Source organism: Homarus americanus, unplaced genomic scaffold (assembly GCF_018991925.1).
Source record: "Homarus americanus isolate GMGI-L3 unplaced genomic scaffold, GMGI_Hamer_2.0 scaffold33458, whole genome shotgun sequence".
NCBI classification, from domain to species: domain Eukaryota; kingdom Metazoa; phylum Arthropoda; class Malacostraca; order Decapoda; family Nephropidae; genus Homarus; species Homarus americanus.
In genome coordinates, this window is record NW_024733573.1 from 38557 (window position 1) to 45000 (window position 6444).

Here is a 6444-nt window from a genome sequence, read left to right on the forward strand (position 1 = left end):
GGAGTGTTATAGTGTGTTTAATAGTGATATAAGAGGGACTATGTTATTGATATAGGAGTGATATAGTGTTTTAATGAGTCTAGTAATGCTCTTGAACCTACTGTATAATGCTTAACTATGACAAACGTGCAGTACTTAATCTTGTTTAATATTGTTTAATAATGTGTTAATGACTATTTAAAAATGTACTCCAAGTTTGTACTCTGCTGTACTATTTTGGGACATAAATCATTGTACGACTTTTGAAACTTTTTTTTTGTTACTATTGAAACAGATAGCGAGTGTTAAGACATGCGCTTAGGAAAATTGGTGAAAAAGGTTAAAAAAAATTGCGTGAAGACATACTTTTAGACAAATTTCCGGAAGAAAAAAGTGCGTGAAGACAAGCTTATAGACAAATTATCGGAAGAAACTAAAAAAAGAGTGCGTGAAGACAGACATTATCGGGAAATAATACAAAAGTACATGAAGACAAACCCTCAGGAAAAAAATATCGGGGAAAAAAGTCAAATTGTAGTTATCAAAGGTGGATTTAGCGTCACGGTCATAAAGGCGCTACAATTTAAGCGGAGTTTTTGACGGTAATAAATCTAGTGGCGCTGGATTGAGTAGCAGCCTGTATAATGGTGTGAGTTGGAGCGGTTTACTAACACAAAGAAACTCGGTAAAAACTGTCTTCATCATGACCCTGCTGTCTTGGTCCATCACCTACCCTTTCTTCTTCTTCTTCTTCTTCTTCTTCTTCTTGTTGTTCTTGTTCTTCTTGTCCTTATTCTTGTTCTTTTTCTTCTCTTTCTTCATCTTCTTCTTCCTCTATGACACCTCTTACCACCACCACCTCCTCTAGCCCTTTCCTTGTTCATTTCTCCTCTCCTTTCCTCTTCTTTTTCTTCTCTCCTCTTCCATTTTCTCTTCTTTTCTATTTTCTCTCTTCTCATATTTTTTCTCCTCATCTTTCCTCATCTCTTGCCTCTCCTTTGCTTACTCATCTCTTCTCTTCTCTTCTCTTCTCTTCTCTTCTCTTCTCTTCTCTTCTCTTCTCTGCTCTTCTCTAGCTAAACCTCTCCTTTGTGAACGTGATATAGTAAGCATCCTGAACGCGAGGTTGTGTAATCAAGAGAACACAATGCAATGTTTAGAGAACTGGACCACTCCCTGTCTCCTCTCGTCCACCCCCCACTACCACCACCCACTACCACCATCCACTACAACCATCCACTACAACCACCCCACTATAATCACCCACTACCACCACCATCCACTATAATCACCATCCACCACTATTATTACCTGCCACCAAACTACAACCACCACTGTTAACCACCCACTACTGTCATCCACTACCACCATCCACTAGCCACCCACCATCCACCCACCACCCACTAGCCACCCACCACCCACCCACCTCCCCCTCCTCGACACAATAATAACCAAACACAAGTTATTTCCCAGAAAACCTCACAGCTGGTCACTGAGTTGGCACCAGCTGTTGTGTCGTGAGGAAAGGTCACAGCAAACCCTCTAGTGTTGTTAGTCATGGACACATCGACTCAGTGTGTTGAAGAAGAGTTTGTGGGCTGTGGGGTAGTATTGCTGTTCTTGTGTAATGATGGTGATAGTACGAGTAAGTAGTAGTAGTAGTAATAATATAATGATAATGATGATGATAGTAGTAGTAAGTAGTAGTAGTAGTAGTAATAATATAATGATAATAATGATCATGATAGTAGTAGTAAGTAGTAGTAGTAGTAATAATATAATGATAATAATGATCATGATAGTAGTAGTAAGTAGTAGTAGTAGTAATAATATAATAATAATATAGTAATAATAGCTAATTTTAATGATAGTAATGGTCATTTTATTTACATATTTAAGACGTAATTAAATACAAGTGTGGATATTTTCTTCTCGTGGGTCTTGTTTGTTGTTTTCTTTCCATCTGTCATCTATTTTCTTCATTATTCCTCTATTCTTTGTGGGTTTGTTTACATGTTATTGAAGTGTTTTTGTATACACCTTCCAATAGCTTCTTCTCCTCACCCCTAAACCACCTTCACCCCTCCCCAATTAATCTCCCCTCCTTCCTTCCCCTCCCTCCCCTCCCCCGCTAGCCTCTCAAGGTTCACATCAGAAGAATATTACAACAATTTTTTTGGGGCCTCATATCCGCCCTGTGTTTTGTTCCGTCTGTAATTAGGTTAACCCAGCCTTATCACCCCTCCTCTCCCTCCCTCCTTTCCTCCCCCTCAACCCCCTACCTCTCTCTCCCCCCACCTACTTAATACCCTCCAGGGGTTGGGAGGAAATTCAACCTCCTGAAACATCTAGTAATTACATCAATGTATAATTCTTAAAGGTCTCCCATTACTTTCCCAGGTGCCATTATGGGGAGGGAGGGGTATAGGGGGAGGTTGTTAGGGGAGTAAAGGGGTTGTATGGGGGTGGAGTTAAGAATGGGTTAGGAGGGGAGTAGTTCAGGGTGGGGAGTAGGTTGGATAATAGGGTGGAGGTTAATGGTAGGGGAGTTAAAGGGGGAAGGAGGGAGGGAGGAGATGGGAATGGGAAGGAAAGGAGGAGAGAAAGAGAGGTGATGAATAGGAGTAAAGGAATAGTTAAAAGAACCCATCTTCCCCTTCCCTTCCCTCCTTCTACCCATCCCTTTACCCCTTCCTCCTTCTACCCATCCCTTTACCCCCCTTCCCCCCCTCTTCTTCCTACCTCTGCACTTCTCCCTTACCCTATCCCCTATTCCCTCCTCCCCTCTCCCTTACCCTTCCCCCATGAGATAATGGACACTGATTAATAAAATGGTTTATGAGTGATCAAGGAGGTGGAAAAAAGGGCAGAGTTATGGTAGTCAGACGCTTGTTCCCCTTCCCGTCCTTCACTCCTTCACTTCCTTCTCCTTCACTCCCTCCTTCTTCACTCCCTCCTTCACTCCCTCCTTCACTCCTTTACTCTCTCCTTCAGCACACCACTTTAGGGTTGATTAATTTTTAGGGTTTTTTTTTTTGCTTATATTTATTTACGTATCTGAACAAGTGACCATGAAACAACGTGCATATTATCTGGTCTTATATGCACCTGTTCTTCTATTGCCGTCTATTGATCTATTATCATCATCATCTGTCTGTCTGTCTGTCTGTCTATTGCCGTCTTCACAAACTTTTGGACAGACTCCCATGTTGAATATAGTATTTTGTTTACATGACACACACACACACACACACATACACACACACACACACATACACACACACTTGAAGATTGACTTAAGTGCATTGTCAGTAAGTTTGTGTTACTCTGTTGCTCTACTTATATAAGAGAAAAATGAAAGAAATGATAGAATACGGAAAATGGAACGAATGAAAACAAGTGATGCATCCTACTTGCTCCCGTGTTCAATCGTTCCCGTGTTCATCTGTTCCTGTGTTCACCTGTTCCTGTGTTCACCTGTTCTATACGGTCCGTCAGTATATTTGGCAATACTCCATCGCTACTTACAGGTGAGTAGTGAAGATTAGAGAAATAAAATTATATCTACCACCAAAATTTTTAAATTCTGTTCAAACTATTTCCAGTAAACCCATAACGACGGCGGCGGGGCATTAGGCATTTTTTCCGAGGTAGTTGTGGGCGTCCATCAGCATAATGAACTACCTGATCCACATACCTGGCCCTTACCTGCAGCATTCCCCCCCTCCACCCCCCCCCCACACGAATTAACAAACTGCTATTTGCATATAACAGTCTTAATCCCACCGCTACTGAGGCTGCAATCATTATATTTAATATCAACAAGCCATTAGCATAACTTATAAAGCATTTAGGATGGTAATCACATACGGTCGGGCGCTTCTTGAGGGGTATAGGTAGAGAGTAATGGTCGTATCTTACCCCCAGGTGACGGTGTATCGGGGATAATGGTGGCTTGTGGTGCTGGGGGAAGGATTTGCATGCAGAGGTGAGGTGGGGGGGGTGGGGGGAGGGGAGTAATGATGCGTGTGGGGGCCCCGGTAATTGTTGAGAGACTTGCTGCCGACCCCCCTCCCCGACCCTCCTCCTCAACCTCCTCCTCCTCCTCCTGGTCCTCCTCACTCTCACCTCCTCCTCCTGGTCCACTCCTCACCTCCTCCTCCTGGTCCACTCTCACCTCCTCCTGGTCCACTCTCACCTCCTCCTCTGGTCCACTCTCACCTCCTCCTCCTGGTCCTCCTCTCTCCTCCTCCTGGTACTCTCTCCTCCTCCTGGTCCCTCTCTCCTCCTCCTCCTGGTCCCTCTCACCCTCCTCCTCCTCCTCCTGTCTCACCTCCTCCTCCTGGTCCACTCTCACCTCCTCCTCCTGGTCCCACTCTCACCTCCTCCTCCTGGTCCACCTCACCTCCTCCTCTGGTCCACTCTCACCTCCTCCTCCTGGTCCACTATCACCACCATCAGGGCACCAGTAGAGACCTTTATGTTTGATCCCTAACTAGACGAGGCCGCCTGTGGTGGAGGGAACCTGATGCACGCCCATGGGTTGGAGGAGGGTGTTTGTTTCACGCCCATAACGAGGCACAGGGGCGTTGGGGGTATTCTCGCTACTTGAGGGTGTGTGTGTGTGTGTTTCTTGGGCATGTGTACAGGTGTGTGTGTGTGTATCATGGGGCAGGTGTATAGGTAGTATATAGGACAATTGTACAGGTGTGTGTGTGTGTCTTATGGCAGGTGTACCTGGGTGTGTGTGTTTACCATGGGGCAGGTGTACAGGTGAGTGTATAGGACAGTGTACGGGTGTGTGTTTGTGTGTCTTATGGCAGGTGTACAGGTGTGTGTGTATGGGCAGGTGTACAGGTGTGTGTGTATCATAGGACAGGTGAGTATAGGGGTCAGTTGTACAGGTGTGTGTATGTGTGTGTATCTTATGGCAGGTGTACAGGTGTGTGTATGGACAGGTGTACAGGTGTGTGTGTACCATGGGGCAGGTGTACAGGTGAGTATATGGGACAGTTGTACAGGTATGTGTGTGTGTGTCTCTTATGACAGGTGTAACAGGTGAGAAGACGTAAAATCTCGTAAATTAAAATTCTTGTTTACAGGTGTCCAAATGTGACCACTTTATATAACAGTGTTTATGTAAATGTGTTGCTTTGGTTTCATCAGTGTAAATGTGTAAATGATCTTCAGCACGTATACCAGTTTGTATATGTGGTCTCTTCATATATAACAGCCAAAACGATCCCAGGCAGGTGTGTTAATATACATATGTGTTTGTATGTATATGTGTAATCTCTGTATATGTATTAATCAGAGGGTCTTATGTATAGAATCTCACTTTTTATATTAAGTTTTATCATAGAATACAAATGAAAAGTAAACAGACGACTCTACTTCGCTACTTTAAGTCAAACACCACTACTCCACACCGTGCTACTTACGTCACATGCAAAAAGTTACTTACCACGCAACAAATTGTTCTTAAGTGTTGGTCTGGTTCGAGGTGTAGCCAAGCATTACCTTTTCTTACCTGCACTGTTGATGTTCGGTAATGTATGGAGTGCTGGTCATTACGGGAATTACTTGGAGCATACCTGAGTTTACCTGTGTGTGGCTAACTTTACCTGTGTGTGAGTTTACCTGTGTGTCTGTCTGAGGGCTGTATTATTGCACTGCAGTTAATGTAAAAGCTTAATTATTGCCGTACATATTGTCTTAAAGAGGAATAAAGCTTAGTATTTACCAGAACTAAGTTTCCCATTGACCTGAATTAAACCTGTATCCTGTTATTGACTGGAAGTGAACGTGATATTTACTAGCACTTAATGACAAGGTAAATAGATGTAAATTTCCCCACACACAACTAACTTATGACACACACACACACACACACACACACACACAGAGCGTTGGACACAGCTCAGGTCTCTCACTCAGGCTACTGTGTGTAAGTTATCATTGTCATATTAATGTTCCTTTATACACGTCTTGCTGTGGTGTTTTACGTGTGATGGTGGTTTGTGGGTTTTATCACTGGTGGGGAAATGTTGTGAGGGTTATAGCTTGTGAGGTTATGGTGGTGTGGTGAGGTGTTGTGTGGTGAGCTTGTGGTGTTGTTAGGTTGTGGGAGTTATAGTTTGTGTGGTTGTGGTGTTAGGTGCGTGTTAAGAGATATTTTATTAACAGTTATTAAGGTTGTCATGTGGTGTTGTTTTCTCACCTGTGGAGGTATGAGAGTGTAATCAGGTGAGGTGCTTTAATTACCCATTCGCTATGCCTTTTTCTCTCCCCCCCCCATCCCTCCCTCACCTCCCTCACCCCCTCCCACCCTACCCCTTCCCGTCTCCCCCATCCCTCTCACCTCTACCAAATCCAATTCAGTAAACAAGGGCGGCATTAGTCCAGGGTGGGCGGAGGGGCGTGTTGCAGGGAGTGTTGTTGTTGATAAAGAGCCCCACCCACCCA